A 19,300-nucleotide genomic window follows, 5' to 3' on the forward strand; every position below is an offset into this window, starting at 1 on the left:
GCACAAACGAACACACTGGTATGTTGTATGAACCGACACTCATGAACACATTACATGTGACATCATAGATCCATGATTCGAGAGGCACCATTTGTCTCGTGCACGGTTAGCCTGTAAAGTTTGGAAATCGCGTGCAGCATATCATGATAAGAATAAAGACACTGTGGTAACACTGGACGGGTTGTTAGTTTGATCAAAAGATGGTACTTGTTGTTACGCCGTCTGAGGCTCGGCATTGAGGGACTAAAACAAGGACAGGTAGGCTCGCAGTCAGTATACTGTGTCTGAATGGGGTATTAATGTTAAACTGCGGCATAGTATCTCAGTGGACTAGCGCTATAAAATCGGCATCAGTCCGGACTAGTACAAGCAGCCACACACGCACGCTCGCGCGCACACACACACACACACACGCACGCACGCACGCACGCACACACGCACGCACGCACGCACGCAGGCAGGCACGCACGCACGCGCGCGTACACACGTAAACACACATGTGTATGCACGTCGCTAAAATAATCGGGAATAATGATTAAATATTAAATGTCAATACTTACACGGCAATGAATACAAGGTACCCAACAATATCTGCTGTTTGTTATGTTATTTCCATCACTGGACAATGTTGTTTAAGAAATTATCATGCTGTTTTGTGTACAAGCTGACATCTTGGCCGGGGAGGGTCACAACGGTAGGATGCACAGCGCAAACTGTTAGGATTTTCGGATTAGGTTTCCCAAACATTTGACAGACATGGTATGCTTTGCAAAATTCAGCCACATAATACTTTAAATTAGACCAAGGAAAATGGTAACGTTATGAACTTCATATTGTTCAAGAAGATCCAAAACGAACCATGGAGATGTGACATGGTGCTCAGTTCCAGTACTGACGCCGTCCCCCACGACTTGTCAAAGGTTACTGTCTACAGCATTGTCGACAGTTGTTGATAAACTGCTGTTGATGACAGTGCTGATCCACGCTGGTTTGTTCAAGGCAAGGTTAAGAATACAGTATATATAAACTGAAACAGAATAATTAATGTATACATACGGGAAATGAGATAAACTCATCCCCAAATTCACTCTTAACACACTCTTATCTTATGATACACGCTTATTATGATACTTATCTCCCCTTCAATCTTAGCACTAATTAACAGCTGCGCCTCTCACTTCTCAACCCAACCCGGAAATACCAAACTTCAAATCATTCCAAGCCCGATTATACAACTCCTTCACCATTAACCAACGCCTTTACGTTAAACCACACGAAATTCACTCCTACCATTCCTGTGAACCTACTGTAATCAGCAGAACTAGGACCACAATCAAAGGAAATCTCCGTTGTACGATTCCAACTATACCATAAGCATATGTTCATAAAATTCCTATAAATCAGTGATGATACCAGGTGTTCGCGTGAAGCTGAGCGTAGCCTGCCCCACGGGTAGCACCTCGTCACAAACCTATGCAAAGACACTACAAACCACCCTAAATCTTAATACTGCACATACTCTAGAATCAATTCTAAATCCACAAAATAAATTAGAAAAATGCAATGCCTTAGGCATATACTTTATTAAAACAGGACTAATTAGTCGCATTTAAACCCCAAATAAACTAATAAAACCAAAATCACATAACAACATCACTAACAAACCACCCACCACACACAGCTCCGTCAGTTCGCCCCCTATCCACACCTGGCATTCATTCCAAATTTCAAAATCTCAAAATAACTATATAAGCAATCCTTAAACCCCCTCCTGGGTTGCAAAATCACTTCCTTTTCCCCCTTTCGGAAAAATATTAAATGGCCTGCCGGGCCCGTGTGCGACATACACTTGCAGTCGGAAAGCGCACGTAAAATTCTAATATAAGTAAGTAAGTAATAACCAGTCTCGATTATCCACCCAAACAGACACCATTGGGCGTAAAAGGCAAACTATTTGTGGAAATTATAGGAATGGATGACTGACAATCAGTGACAAGAGGTTATCATTATACTGGCAGTTATTCCTACTTATTATATGTATATGATGTTCCAGTGTTGTTCATTTTGTGGGAGCCGTGAAGATTCCGGGGTAGAATAGGTCTTCGGCAACCCATGCTTGCCGTAAAAGGTGACTATGCTTGTCGTAAAAGGCGACTAACGGGATCGGGTGGTCAGGCTCGCCGACTTGGTTGATGCATGTCATCAATCCCATTTGCTTGGATCGATCCTCATGATATTAATCACTGGATTGTCTGGTCCAGACTCGATTATTTACAGACCGCATCATATAGCTGGAATATTGCTGAGTGCGGCGTTAAACAACAAACCAAAAATCATTTTGTGGTATCTTAAAACATGTTTTGAACAATGGAGTTAGCATAACATTATTTATAGAATGTATACACATCGTTGTTTTCAATAGATGATAAAACATTATCACGTTTTAGTTACCAATGCTTAGTTTCAGGATGCCATTCTATATTATGTCCAGTCTCCAGCCATAGGGACGTGTGCGTGGGGATATTTGGACGACTTGAAGAATGTGGGCGTGTTTTGCAAGTTTCATTGAATAGGTTCACTTTTGATGACAGGTTCAACGTAAGTATAAGGTTGTAGGTTTCTAGTGAGCCATTTTGTTCACGCTATTAAGATAAATGTTTTATTATACATAGAAACATAGACAACAACGTGCATTAATGTGAGTCAATGACTTTGCTTTAAAGCATTCATGACTCCACAACCTATTGTCCATACTAATTGCACAAACGTATCCTTCACTTAGAAGGAGTTTTGTTCATTAGGATTCCTTATACAGGGCTATACTCACGCCTGTATAGACGTGAATGATTCATTACATGTGTTCCAACAATCGCACACAGTGTAACGAGTTCATTTAGACACGCCTCCAGAGTATCCTTGTATAGTCGAAATGTATAACAGTGACAATCAAACTAATGTCTGTTTGACCAGACATCATTCATGGTGCCAGTGAGAGATCACTCTAGAGACAAAACTTAATTACGATACACTCTTGCTCATTGAATGATATTCCCTCAGCATGAGTAAATTAGGTGCGTTGCTGCTTAATCAATGAAATGTCTCTTGCCAGATTAAAATGATACTGGTATTCTCTATATTGAATAAGTCTATATTATACGTAAATATTGAAGGTCAGTGCAAGTATGTATTGATTATCCATTCGATTTGGCGTAAAGGGCAAAATGGCTGTGAAAATGTATGAATCGACCACTGAAAATCAATGATGACGCCAGGTGTTCAAGTGAACATAATGGTGAGTAATAAAGTCGGATGTGTCTTGAGTTAAGGTTGAGGGGAAAAACAACGCAGTGATGGGGAAGACGTGGGAAACAGACAAGCCCCATAAGTCTTCTTTCCCTCTTATGAAAAAATGTCCTCTTTAAATAGGATAACTGATTACGTTGTTTACATTCATGTTAAAAATGTGTGTTGGAGTGTTGGAACGCAAAGTGTTAACGACGGTTATAACGTCAATTTTTATCATGTTCAGAAATCGCTTGAACCAAATTCATTTCTTTGTTTCGCATTCCAGGAATAAAAGATTGATAAATGACGCACGCCATCTGATTAACAAACGGCTATTTGTCAAATAGCAACATCTTTAAAAGGTCAAGATGTCAAGCGTGAAACAGAGAACTTCATCTTTTACATCTGTTGGATGGACATTTCCTGCATTGAATAAAACATCACCAGCATACCGAATTTGTTGTTATACAGTGCGGGGTGATGTTTTGTGAGGGTTATACAGTGCGGGGTGATGTTTTGTGAGGGTTATACAGTGCGGTGTGATGTTTTGTGAGGGTTATACAGTGCGGGGTGATGTTTTGTGAGGGTGGCCTGTAAACATGACGGTTTCGCACGACATGTACACACACACACACACACACTCTCTCTCTCTCTCGCACTCTCTCACACACACACACACACACACACTCTCTCTCTCTCGCACTCTCTCACACACACTCACTCACTCACACACTCACACATGTTGTACACACACACAATTTAGTGCCAATGTTTGCTGTAGTCAACCATACATGTACGACCATACATATATATCAGTATGAAAAGAATAAATAAGTTAACAGAACATAACCGCATGTGTGTCAACTTCGTTATATTGTTTGTTGTTGTTTAACGCCGCAATCAGCAATATTCCAGCTTATTACGGCGGTCTGTAAATAATTGATCCAATCTAATGATGGACATCACGAGCACTGATCTATGCAATTGGGATACGATGACATGCATCAGCCAAGTCAGCGAGCCTGACCACCCGATCCTGTAAGTTGCCTCTTATGACAAACATAGTCGCCTTTTATGGCACATATGGGTTGCTGAAGACCTATTCTACCCCGGATCTTCAAGGGGTCATTATTTATAACGAAACAACAGTACCGTATGTGCATTCTGAAAATACTGCAGAGAAGTCGGAGCCATGTGTATTACATCTGAAGGAGGGGTTCAGATCACTGTATAAAAATTTTGAATGACAGAAAAAACAATCCACAAGACTTTATAACAAGAGGGATCATGACTTCAAGTTTCAACTTTCCCGTTATGTCTTTGGTGTCTACATTTCACAACGTTTTAGGTACAATTGAGCGTGCTCTATACATGAAGATTTCAAAGAGCGTCATGCTACTCTTGCTCAAACGATATTTGATCATGGCTACGACATTCTAGCTCTAAGTAAAATCTATTTGTTAGGTTTTATGGCAGACTTGCAGTGAGGACATTCGCAAATTTGACGGATCACTGACAAAATCTATGTCTGATCCAATTCTCTATTTTGAAATGTACCGTGTTCTTTCAGGTAAACACCTGACTTGCCTTTAAGGGTTGGGCAAGATACACCACTTTTTCGCCTGGCAAAAACATGCCTATATTTAGCAAAGAACAGATTGGAACATATTTTATGACTTTGATTTAGTTATGACCTTCCAATAGGAAGATACCATTGGAATGTTTATTTACAACACCCGCCTTCGTCTATCCTTTGTGATAGGATCGCTATGCATCTGTTATAAGGGAAACCGAATACAATGAGCTGTCTCTTTGTCCAACAGACAGATGGAAGGGCAGCACAAACCTCACAATTCGCATTAATTTGTCAAATAGAACTGGAGAAGGGACATTGTATTATCAGGGATGAAGTGGACAATTTCAACTATATCGTGCTGTCTTATAATGTTGCTCTGTCAAAAGGGTAGACCCATTAAGCTGAAGCACATCCGGGCATGTACAGTGGTTTGTAACAAAACTGGTATTTGTGGACCGTCAGTCCTTCAATTTCGTTTTTTTACCTGTCATTTGAAGCCAAGAAGGAAACACTTCAAATCACATGGGAAAGAAACCATTCCCGTAAGTATATTTAAGATTTGAGTGGCTTTTAGATGATACATATGTAGCTGCTAGATAGCGCAGAAGAAAATGGATCACCATCTTAAAAATATTCATTACAACTGAATCATTTGCTTGATAATCAAACGGCTATATTTGGCATTAAGAATTTGATCGACTTGACCATCTTGCCATTAATTAATTATAATGTGATGAAGAGTTTGGCCTTAGTTACATAACAAATAGTCTATAAACATGTATAAGACCCCAATGAATGTGTAATTTTGTTCATATATTCAATTAGGAACAAAGGGATGACTTACAGTATGTACAAGACATAAACTGTCTAGGCAAAGGCCCCAACAGCCGCAATCTATCAGCAACGTCCTGTGCATTTGGTAGGTCTTTATAATTATGCGTTTAATGATTTGTAAACATGATGTTCAGCACTCAATTTCATTTCAGCTGTTATAGGCGATCGTCGTCTTATCTCAGAAACCACTTCACCACTGAGCTTACACTCACCATGGATACTCCCTATATGTTAAATATGGAAGGCATGAAATAAAAATTCAAATTCAAATTTAGGCGTTTGAATTTATAGTCATAAATTCCGCAAGTGAGCTTCCGCCTTGGCGCGTTCTCCATGGTCGTCATATTGCTTTTTTCTGGCGAAAAATCAAACCACTGAACATAGAAGGACAACAAATGGAATCGTTCATGGCAAAAAATAATTATTTGAATATTTCTCAGACACAGCAAGGTCTATATTGAATATTAATTTTAGAATATTAGAATTTTTTAGATTTTTTTTGTCAACGTGGAGCTTATTTCCTTGGGCAACAAATCTCAAATTATGGAAAAGAAGAAAAACAACATAATGAAACTAAGCTCATGGACAATATAAACCAACATGAATCTCCCGAAGGCAAAGGAGACGAATCCAAAACGAAACGGAATGGTTCGTATTTTGAGTAGGGAAAGAATTCGATGTCACCCTGAAACACCATCACATCCAAATTGAATGAGTCACATGTTTCTGGTACAAATGAAACAGGTGTGGATTCCGGGTGAGAATACAGGCCTTCAGCATACAATGCATGTAACAAGCGGCTAAACGAATCGGATGGTCAGGCTCGGTGACTGCTTGATTGCATGTCAGCTTTCCAAATTACATTGAGTAATGAGTATTTAATTTAATATTGCTGAGTGCGGCGATGAACAACTTACACACATTATATTTACAATCAATTTGGTCAACGATCACAGGATGGTTCACCCTTACATATCGTCATATTACCAATAAACGGCACTGGTGTACACAACGTCGAAACTGGGGTAACGTAGCTGGTCACGTGTCATGTTTTCAAATGAGAACCGATTTACTTTTCACTTCCTTGATAGGCGTGGTCGACTTTAAAATGAACGTCATGACAAAGTAAGCCTGAGACCTCATGACAGATTTGGCAGTGAATCGGTTATGTTGTGGGGTGGCATCACTATGACAGAGCGAACTCTACTCTATATTGTGCATGGAAGGGTTACTGAACAGTACTATTAGGACACCAAACTGACAGCCTTTGTTGTCTAGTATGCAAGGCGAGTGAGTCGACGTTTTGTCTTTCAGGACGACAACTCCCGTCTCACCGTGCACGAATCGCCAAGGTCACCTCCATCAGCATAACATCCATTAAATACAATTGACAGAAATGCGCCCGGACCTTTTCCCCATTGAACACGTCTGAGACCTTTTAGGGAGACGTGTGCGTCATTGTCATAGGCCGCCGACCACGTTGGCTGAACCTGGCCAGGCGCTGCAAAAGGAGTGGGAAAGATACAGTCAAATCGCCATTGCGAGACTCATAGTGTTTGACAAATCGTGGCGGTAATACGCACCAATGAACCCAAAAGGTCAAATGCCCCTCCAACTGCCTATCTTACACCTATCACTCTTCAAGATTGTTGGCGGTCATAACATCTACTGTCATACTTCACTACCGGTTACATTGTTTTCCAAATTCGTTCATTAATATCATACAACTATTAATAAAATGTCTCTTACAGTTTTGGGGAATTTTATGTTATTTTCGAGTATCCCGCTGTTTGTAAGTGTATATATAAGAAACATTTGTTCTGAAGACCCAGAGAGATGAAACTATATAAAGATTTGTGTGACTTTTATTTGTTCATGGAATTGGTTTGACGAATGAAGATAGATTTTCTTAAAAGTGGTCATATTCTTCAATTATGGAAAAGAACCGTTCGGTTCACAGACCTGACATGTTGTTAGGATATGAAGAATTAAAATGAGTCTTATTTGGTCACTATATCTAGATTTAGAATACTGATTTTATTTCTGAAAATGTGATTGAGCTGAAACTTAATGGTTATCAGGATCTTACTTCTCTGCTTTACTATATGAATAGGTATTACCATAACGATTAAATGTTTTTATTACTTTGATAATGTTTTGTCTTCTCACATAAAACCATGACATAACCAATTAACAAAAAACATTCTTTTTCGCTCATTGATAGCCAGATCTTTCATTTAAAATAACATCCGGCTCACACTGATTTGAGCACAAGTGCCTTGATGCTGTGTTTAGAAAGGTAATCTGAGGACGTTCATAGCCTACTCGTTTGAACAATTGCAATCCAATAAGAAAATGGCAGTTCATGCATGCTCATGTTAACTTAAAGAACCAATCACAGAGGTACATTAGAGTTCAGAGCGAGTCGACACATTGGGTTAAGCCAATGAACGGATTCGGATTTTAACATACACGTCGACATATTATTAACATGGTTAGGTGATCACCTTGATATTAACAGCAGCAAATTGATTTATCAGATAACTTACACTGTCTTGGTCCCTTCGTCATCTAGAGAAGTGTGAAATCACAAGCAGGCATGTAATCACACCAACACAAAAACAAGGCTCCTTGGGAACCTGGGTGACAAAGCTGATTGCGTCCGAATGGTACAACTGTTTCAAGAGCAATGGGCAACAAATCTCAAATTATGGAAAAGAAGAAAAACAACATAATGAAACTAAGCTCATGGACAATATAAACCAACATGAATCTCCAGAAGGCAAAGGAGACGAATCCAAAAAGAAACGGAATGGTTCGTATTTTGAGTAGAGAAAGAATATGATGTCACACTGAAACAAAATCACATCAAAATTGTATGACGTCATATGTTTCTGGTACAAATCAAACCCGTGTGGATTCCGGGTGAGAATACAGGCCTTCAGCACACAATGCATGTAACAAGCGGCTAAACGAATCGGAAGGTCAGGCTCGGTGACTGCTTGATTGCATGTCAGCTTTCCAAATTACATTGATTAATGAGTATTTAATTTAATATTGCTGAGTGCGGCGATGAACAACTTACACATATTATATTTACAATCAAAACGGCTGGGTAGCAGAACGCAGTGTAGACTGCGAAGTATATAGCTTTAGACACAAGGCATGATCACCATGGTGAATGCCACGCTTTTAGAATATTTGAACAGAAACATATGCTGGTGGATTTTGAAGATATATAAGGATATTCAGTTTTTGCCAGTGTTTATGTATATACACCGAATCCGATTTACTATTAATCCTATTATATTAGAGTATGATATAATTTCTATTCACTAGGTTACCTATCATCGTTTAGAAGAGATGGTAATTCAGAAGGAAGTTTCTTTCACACACTCATAACTGAAATGTGTCAGTATCATAATGATCATAATGACCATCTAATATAAAGAACCTGTTAATTCATACTAGAATACCATTAATATAACCTCACATGCGTGAAGTGTACATTCCTATGGATGGATGTTCGCATGCTGTCGTTCATTGTAGTTACAGGATACACAGAACTTCGTGATGGCAAGAGCATAGTGCTTGTGAAGTTATATGACGACAGAAAGCCATGGGATGATGCTTTGAAAGTCTGTGAAGCTGACGGGGGAACGCTTCTAAAGATTTACTCAAAATATATTCAGGTTCAAATCGGCAAAAACTTTCCTCTCCGGGGATTGGGTAAGTAAAGTTGTTTTTTACATACGTGGAGAAAACGGTAGTGCAGTTAATCCGTGCTTCACTGGTGTGTCGCTCAAAGTCGACCTAGTTTTATTCAATTTGATTGAACAACAGTGACCTCAAAAGCATCTATGACATGTTACGATAAGACTCTCTGCAGATCACCTGGTCTGAAATCTTTTGTCATTTCTTCACCTGTTATCGGAGTTGTCCATAACAGTTTTACATGTTCGATTTCCCTGAAATTCATGAATTCAATATTTTGTGAGAATGTTTATTACTACGGGTGATTCAATTGGCATTTCAAGATGTCCAGCAGGAAGCCATCTTTGACTTCTTTAAAAGAAATAGAATATGCCAGGGGGCACGGGTGGCCCAGTCGTCTACGGTGCTGCGATTCGCTGTGCAGAGTCGCGTCCCTTGGGCATGCCAGAAACCTACGATTATGGGTTCGAATCCCGGTTCGCCCCAATTATGTTTCTAGGTTTGTCAGCACCATACCCGTGCTCGTGGGTTTCACCGAAGTGGTAAACGTCTTAGACCAGCATCACTTCGGGCTTTCCTCCCACATTAAGCTGACACGCCGTGATATAACTGGAATAATGTTAAAAGCGGCGATAAACCCGACTCACTCACTCACTAGAATATGCCAACAACTTGTGGGGGGTCATATTGATTACGTAGATATGAATTGTAAAACGTTTATGGACGAGGATGCCGAGACGGATTGCTCGCGGCATGAGCTCACATTGCCTCTCCAGGCCGGGTGGATTCACCGATAGACAGACAGGCAAACAGATGATGCCTTGAATTCTCACCAAGTTACAAAAAGCAGCTTCGTGAGCAAGCCGCCTCTGGTTATTAGAGAGTATCTCAGACTAGACTTTTTACACATAATGCTTATATGAACATTTTCTCATTAAATGTAATTTTACTTCTATCAAAACATGAATGGACACTGTTCTTTATTAATGTCTCCTGTACAAGATGCCCCATGTATGTGAGGATGCTTTAAGGTTATGCCGGAAATTGACTGCCGCCGCCCCCTCCTCCGGGTTCTAAGAAGCCTTTGAATCCACTTGGTGCTTTGACACTTCAGGGATATTACTGCATAGATATCTCCATTATAGTCCTGGGGAAGTTTTTGGCAAATTGTTATGTCATATCACGGGTCAAGGTCATCCTCAAATAAAAAGCCCAAAGAAGCGTTTGTTTACGCCTAACTCGGAAAGACGGTTACACGTTCTCTTTTGGGGAGTCGAGATAGGAAGAGGTCTTGGGTGATCTTCGTGTAAGGTCAAGGTCAAAGTAAAGGGTATTCGTGAGGCATGTTCGCAATTTTCTATAAAACGACTTTATCTACATATGCATTTAAAAGTGTTATGTATTTGATAGTAATATTATTTTAATTCATGTCAAGGGTCAAGGTCATCTTCAAGGTCATACCATATTGACATTTTCACTAATATATGTTGTATTATTTGATAGCATGTCATGTCATATATAAATATCATCTCCCATTAAAAACTGCTATATTCACTAAAATGCCAATCTTCAGCAGATAGTTTTAGGCCCTATATATGTTTTTATAATAGCAATGTACAAGGCAATAACCGGAAAATGTTACTCGAGGATGATTTAATGTTGGAACTCGGTAACATGTCTTCCTTAGGGCTGTGCCAAGATCAGAACATATCATCAGTTACCCAGTTCGTATAATGTGACGGTTGTGCTTGTTGTTTGCCATTTTCACTGAAATGTCTGAGCCAGGCCAGAGCCTAGTCCCTTTATAATGTAGCTGCAGATATGGGAGTTTCTGTTGTTTTTCAAACTGAATGTAATGTCCTTTAATCAGATGTGCTTATGTAGTGTAGCTAGAGGCACAGAGCAAAGTTGTACTGCATTTGACAGCGTTAGGCCTTGATGAATATAGGTAATTTCTGGTAATGTCACGTGAAGTCAATGGTTAAGTCAAAATTGTTCGCGATACATGTTTCTCGTAGGAAAGAATTGGGGCTTTCAGAAAAAGGTGGGCATTAGGCTGTTTCTATTTTTTGCATGACACATTTCTAATTGTATTACTTTTATGACATTATTTTAAAACAATAAATTTACGTTTTGTTTATTTTAGAATGGATCGGATTAAAGGATATATATAAGAACAACACCTTCTTTTGGACAGACAAAACTCTCCCTAGCTACACGAACTGGATTAAAAATCAACCAAGCAACCGGTTCATAGATGTGAAGCATTTCTCTTTTAGGAATGAAGATTGTGTACAACTGAAAGGAACCCGTTCCCAATGGAATGACTGTCCATGTGATAGTTCAAAATCGTTCTTATGCCAAATGTAACACGAATCAGTTTCAAAGCCTCATCCTGTACTTAGCTTACGTCTGTATTGGGTGATTGGCGGGTGCTACCGGTGGGGAAGGACATCACCTTTTTTGGGGCGAACACCTTGTGTCATCACTGATTTTTCAGCGATACATTCATATCATTTTCCCAAATATTTTGCCCTTTACGTCCAATGAAATCTGTTTCGGTGAATAATCGAGACTGGCTATTTTCTGGCGATGACAAATTTATGTTTGCTGTGTTTGCAATGTTTGCTGTTGAACAAAGTAATGTTTCATGTACCTAACAGCATAAATAGCATCAATAAATGTTTTGTCAACACTTTCATTTGAATCCAGCTTTGTATTTCTGTCGTTGGTGTTACTGATCAGACGTTTACCACTTCGGTGAAACACGCGAGCATGGATATGGTGCTGAAGAACCTAGAAACATAATCTGGGTGAACCGGGATTCGAACCCACAATATTAGGTTACTTGCGTGCTCAAGGGACGCAACTCTGCACAGCGGATTGCGGCGCGTTAGACGACTGGGCCACCCCTCAAACCATCAGAACTAGATATAATGGAATAAGGTAATCTCAATTTATGATTTTGGGATAATACATCAGTTGATGTCCTTGTTACATTTGAATTATGTCAGTTCTAAAGTACCATTATTGTCTGGAACCTGGGACCATGGCTTCGTTTTGCGGATGTTGTGGCTGAGTAAAATGCTAAAATATTATCATCAGGGACGTACACTATACAACAGTTAGGACACTATTGAGTTTCTGGAGAGTAGGGTTACATGGACAAAAAGGGTAGTTTCCTGAAATCAGATAGTACTTCTTTGAGTAACTACAACACAGACCTTTCCTGGGATCATGTGCCTAACATTTCACAATTATTAACTCGGTAGTTCTAGGTCATAGGAATAGAATTCCAGAAACCAAACTTTACAAACTTTTTTCAAATCCATATTAGCATAGCAACACTGCAAATGATCAACTCACTGTACATCATGATGGTACTGCTTAACAGGTCAGACAAGAAAAACACAAGCTAGAAATCAAAGCTCACTAAAACACGGCATGAGAATGCAATGTGTGTATACAACACACTTCGTGTTTTTCCAAGCAGATTTTTCACCCACAGAACTTGGTCTTTGGTCATGCCATGAGGATATCAAGACTTCCAATGAACAAAAACAGCTTTGTTGGCACTTTCGAGGAATGTATTTAAACCGCCTTGCAGTGCATTGATGAAATGTCTTTCCATATGACAGACATAAGAACACCGTCATCCCAGCAAAAAGATGGATCATCATATGTTATCTCTTTGTGCTTCGTCACCCTGAACGTTTACACCAAATCTGTTACATGTCTTCCTCCATTCGTGACCAACACGTGTTATTCCGGGACAAGCCGAATAGCGACCCGTGCCCCTCTCGTGGCCATTTTTGCGACTGGGTTCCGTCTAAGCGCAAACGGGCATAGCTAAAAATTGTAACCGAACAACCAAACAGCTTCTTGCTGAATGCTGAAATGTCATATAGAAATTTGAACTTGGTAGTGTCCACACGGTCATTTGATCTAAGGTGTATGATAGTGTTGTCTTGCGGGGGGATTTTCATTTTGTACTTCAAAGCACTTGCCAGATTAGGTCATTTTATTCCTCGTTACCAAACCAGCTGGGAGAAGCAATACACATAGCTTGTGAACCAGGGTGAAGACCAACTGGGCGTGTTACATCTCTTCTGTGTGCAAGTAAATAAGTGATTACCCAAACGTCCACATCTCAGTAAATTTTGTGTTTACTGGCCAATTGTATAGGTGAAATAATGCATCAATTTATGCAAGGCGTGTTCCGATTGATTTCTCAGCGGGCTTTATGAGCGGGGCTACATGGAAAATAATTGCCCGATCCTTAACCAATCAGAAGATAGTATTCTAATGTCAGGTGTGATAAATATATTTATATCGGAGATCTCAAACCAATAATCTACGAACTTCTCCATCTTGAAGTATTCCGTGTAAAAGAAGATAATATTTACTGAGATAAAACATATTATTTTTATGCAATAAGAACTTAACTAACACTTAACACAGGTCTAGTTCCACTGTAATTATTGTGTAACTGGGCTGTTATTATATTACAGGTCCAAGATGTCCTTCGTCATCGGTTCCAAGGGTACTTGGAAAGCGCCTGGTCTCCCCAGGTGCTACGTCCATTCCTGGGCAGACCAAGCTGTCCTGTGTGTCACTGTGCCTGATGTCTCAGGCCTGTGTCAGTGTCAACTACAACAGTGGATCAAATGAGTGTGAACTTATCCCCCGACCCCAACCAAGTGACACGGTTTCCTCCACCCAAGACTCGGTCTTCTATGGAGATGATCTGTGTTAAGTCAAACATGTAACTTCAAACATTTGTTTTGGTGTCTTCACCGGACATGACCTTCGTCCAACTGTTTATGTAACATTCCTGTTTCAGTAATATTGACAGAGAAGCATGATACTATTTGATAATTGTCACCATATATTTTTCATCACGAAGTAAAAATTAGATTCAACAATTTAAATGTGATTTTACTGCAATTTTTGTGTCATTGTTGTTACAATTTGTACACTATCGATTTAAACAGTTTTTGTGTTGATTATTATGATGTCGTATTCTGAGCGTTTCTTACAATCGTCGCAAAAGAAGTGAATAGCTTCTAAATACATTATTAATAATTCAATAATATGAACTGCCCATGAGCTATGTAGCTTATATATTCAGTCTTACATGTAGTTACAATATAATGTCATTTATATGACAAAGTTGATGGTTTATTGACAATATCACTCCTAGAGTGTAATGTCAGTTTTGAGGTCTAAATAATTTTGGAAATGGTGTTTTCCTGAGTGTCTGGAATAAATGAAAACATTGTTTTTGTCATGAAGACAGCTCCATGTAAAGGGGTCCAATTACAGTGGAAATGTCCTGAGAATCATCATTATGATATATAGAGGCAGGGAGCTTTTATCTTAATTTAAGTTCTATTGCAAAAAGACATGTATTTTACCAAACCGATGGTCATGGTATCACATCGAAAGTTCGTGGTGGTATTTAACGATTTCTGGGGCCTTCTGGAAATGTAGAATGAAAGGGCTGCAAATAAAACTTAATCAAAATTTGCAAGTCATCAATACACACTCCTAAACAAAAGGCAACAATACTTGTTTTATTGTCTACAACACCATCGAGGTACAGTAAGATCTTCATCTATTTTCAATGGGACACTTTTTTTGTAAAACTATTTGGTATGTTTTAATGTGAAACTAAATAAGTATAGTCCTTAATAATTGTAAAATATGTGTGAATACGTATTTGAAAATGAATATACTTTTGTTCATGAATGAGTATTCTCGCTTCTTTATCTACTTATTAATGAATTAGGTGGTTATGAACAGTTGTACATGTATGATGTCATCTGTATCTCCTTCGGATAACATAATAAAATCGAGAGGAAGAGAATATATGGATGTCAACGTTTTGGAGTATATGCTTACTCCTTCATCAGATGAATGAATGCCATGAGGCAGAGAGCATATATATGTACATGTAAGGACAACAAAATTAATATATATGATCTCTGCCTCATGACATTCATTCACCTGATGAAGGAGTAAGCAAATACTCCGAAACGTTGTGTTCGTCATAATAAAGAAGTTGACATCCATATATTCTCGTCTTTATGTGAATCACTTCTAAATGCCTTTCAAAGACAAATCGGTTTTATTTTTTTTGTCCGTCAAGCCCGTGTGGATGTCGGACAGGAATTGTACACTGCACAGATGTTTGTTTGTCGTACGAGTAGAATACAATGATGAGTGACTTTAATGATTGCATAGCATCGTGCCCCGATGGCGCTGGTTGTTGCAAGGCGTCAAAGCAACGTTACATATACTTTAAAACAGGAATTTAATGCGACATGAAAATAATGCCAGCTCTTGATTTAAGACATAAATGCGCATTTTAAAAATGCGAGTGCCCATACCCTTTCCTAAAAAAATAGGAATTTATGGATTTATGTTCTGTGTTATTTTAATTAATTAATGTAACCTACGTAAATAAAAGCCTTACCTGAAAACGCTTCGTTTGTTTCAAATGACGTTTTGAGCAGTTACTGTGAGTAGACAGAGATAAATAAAATAACTGTGCACATTAAATCCCCTGTCCATGTTTTTTCAGTGTGAGATTCCTTCCTTATTTTAATATTATTTTAGCAGTTAACAAGAGTATCACAGTAGAGAGCAGGTCGAAGCAAGTTGACATCATCGGCCTTGAAGACAAGCGAGAAATCACAGTTCTACTCGGCAGTACAGCGAGTGGAAGTTTGTTGTATATATATCAGATGTTAATGTTGTACACAATACAATTAACTTTGACTGTTTTTCAAACCATAGAGAATTGGAACTTTTTGTATGTGCCATGACACAGTTAATTGACATAAATTGCTTACCACAACCATGTGCAATTTTGAATAATCAAGTTTGTCAGTAAATGTAATTGGCATTGTTTGCCCTTTTACTGTGCACAAATGCATGTTTCGTTTACCGAGAATTTGATACTTCATGTATTTGGACACGTAATCTACATCTATGACGAATGAGCTTTCTATCTAGTGGCACTGAACGCTTTGTATTATGTATGTATATACAATGCAATAGGCAGTATTGGTTCCTCAATATCCTATTTGTTGTCAAATATTTCATTATTGATTATATGCAGCGTGTTTGAAAATAAAGAGCTAAATAAGCTCAAATATGTTTTCGGTTTATGAGTTACTTAGGTCACAAAGATAATATTTGAAGCTTCAAATGCTATCCCATATTTAATTAAGAACCCCAAGTAGAGAAATAGGTTTACATTTCCCATGCATGTATATAACAGACATATCACGACTGCAAATTGGATATACTATCACAGGCCTTCAGCGACAAAACCATTTCCATCTGTCCATTTCTGTAAAGTAATTGAGAGTGAACAAAAGTAATCGATACATAAACACTTTATTGGATCTGGGCAGCCATTTTGTTCACCTCTACATTTAAGTCGTCTCTCCGAAGACAGGCAACGACGATTGTATCGATTTCGCTGCAGAGCCACCGGCGGAATGTATTTTGATAAAGTAACATTAACATAGCAAATCCTTCTTTGTTCATTGTGGACATCTGTCCGCAGTATGTTACAATTGTCAATTATTTATGTAGCACGATACATGGCCCGAACTCCTCTTCATACACTTGGGATAAATGTTAATGGTTCCTGGTTTTTTTAATGTCCGATATTGCCGAGTGATATCTGATAATCAGACGACATGAATCCCGGGGGGACGACAGACAAGCCTTGACAAATATAGGTCAAGATAAGATCTAAAGTTTGTCATCCGTGGGCCCCAAGAGAAAGCAATACAACATGTCAACATGTCATTTTATGTCTCTTCATGTTATTATGATGAGATTGAAATTTAACTTCATGGCATAAATCAACCATGACCGGTCTCATGTACATATGAAGGGGTTGTGAACCACTAACTGAGCCACAGACTGGTACCGAACTTTGAGGAAGGGCAACAACAAATAACATCTTTTAACGTCTTTTGGTTGGAGGCGGCGGGGATCGAACCACCGACCACCTTCTCTCCGGGCATCCGCTCTATCCACAAGGAGTTGGTCAGTTCCAAAACTCTTTAAGGTCAATGTACTAGTATATGTGGTTATGTCGAACTAACTCAAACAACCCCCTACCCACAACATCACCACCAATCCACAACACTCACACCCCCAGTCCCTTACTTGGGTCAGACAATACGAAGCGGCATAACATAAGTAAACAATAACAGTATGACAGACATCTTACAGGAGAGCCCATACAATGGGAGACAGTTCATACCACTATCACCTTTTGCTTTCCAACTACATTATATGATTTTGATTTACGACAGAGTAAATCCAAAGTGACATACACCTGGCAAGAATGTGTCTTAGAATGGTTTTGGATGTATATCTGCCACGTCATGTTCCCACAGTCGCTCACTGAAAACTGACCAAATTTGATGACAGTCAAATTGGTAAATAATGTAGGTCACACATGACAATGACTTTCACTGGTAATGAAATGGCTCCAGCTGATAACTTCGAAACCGATCATAGTGTCATCCATAGCGGACAGTTCAAATATAACCATCAGCGGAATCGGTCAATTAGGTCTGTAATACCATTCTGTTGACTAAATTTGGTCTGATACTATATTCCCGATAATGGCAACTAATGTACTGAGAAAAGTCACTCATAAAGACATCAAGTTTATTTTCCATCAACATTTGTCAATGTTTAAGAGGGGCTTAATCGGCTTAATAGACAGTCATAGCAAGTTTGATTCAAGTTACTACATACCATAGAGAGAGACTTCAAGTAGGTCCCGTGTTGTCAGTCCCTTCTAGTCATTCAAACACTGGATCACAGTGCCGCTGCGAGGAGATGAAATGACTATACCACAAATTTAATATAAAATGCTTTGAAAGGGGTTTCAGTTCATAATTTGCTAAATATCGAAGGATCTAAAACAAATCACTTTTAGACGAAAATAATATACTAGTCTTCCCACACCAACTGAAGCAGGGGTCCTAACATCAGTAGCACATGGCTATGAGCCTTTATAGACTACACTGCTACAAGCTTCTAAGTCATGCCAAGAGCTTCTGAGATGTAGTTGTAAGTCTGAGAGGGGCTGCAGAGCAAGGTGTGACTGTGTTGTGGCACATTCAATTATTACATCACTTTGATATTGTGGTGTCAACTGTGTCCACATTTAATTGCCCCTAACCAACCAAAACCATTAGCCATTTACATCATAGTTTAATAAATACAAATATTGTTCTTTACATATTCTTTTGTTGTCATTGTATTCACCTTATGAGCATACAATATTGATATAATTAATTGGCCTTCATGAAGTGTCTTAACAGATATGTCGAAAAAGTAAGAAATGCATATGTTTATATTTTTTTCACACTTTAGATTACCTAAATCAACATAAATAGTCTATTATAATTACAATATTTGGATAATAGGTGTAGTGTTGGGTAAATTATTTCCAAAATGTTCATGTTTCTTCAGATATTTAGATTGTGAGTTATGTTCACATGAGATATACTAGAGTTTAATTCCCCCATGGCGGCCATATTAGATGTTTTGGGTGGCACCATGTCGATAAATGTTTGGAATATCAAACCAAGTTTCATGCTTTTTTTTCACAAAATATCTGTCATGCAACGGCTCCACTTATTGTAACGATTTCAACCTCAATCATAACTTGCTCAAACACATTAACTATTAGATTGTCTCGTGGGGAAAATACCAGTTGTAATTAACTTGTTGTGATGGATATGTGAGTACGTGGCATAACAATATAAAACGGTAACGTCAGAGACCAACCAGTGTCGATTATCCGACGAAGTAGATTCCATTCAGCGCAAAACGCAAGACAGCTGT

This window comes from Haliotis cracherodii, unplaced genomic scaffold (assembly GCF_022045235.1).
Source record: "Haliotis cracherodii isolate W230 unplaced genomic scaffold, xgHalCrac1.p SCAF_9, whole genome shotgun sequence".
NCBI lineage: Eukaryota > Metazoa > Mollusca > Gastropoda > Lepetellida > Haliotidae > Haliotis > Haliotis cracherodii.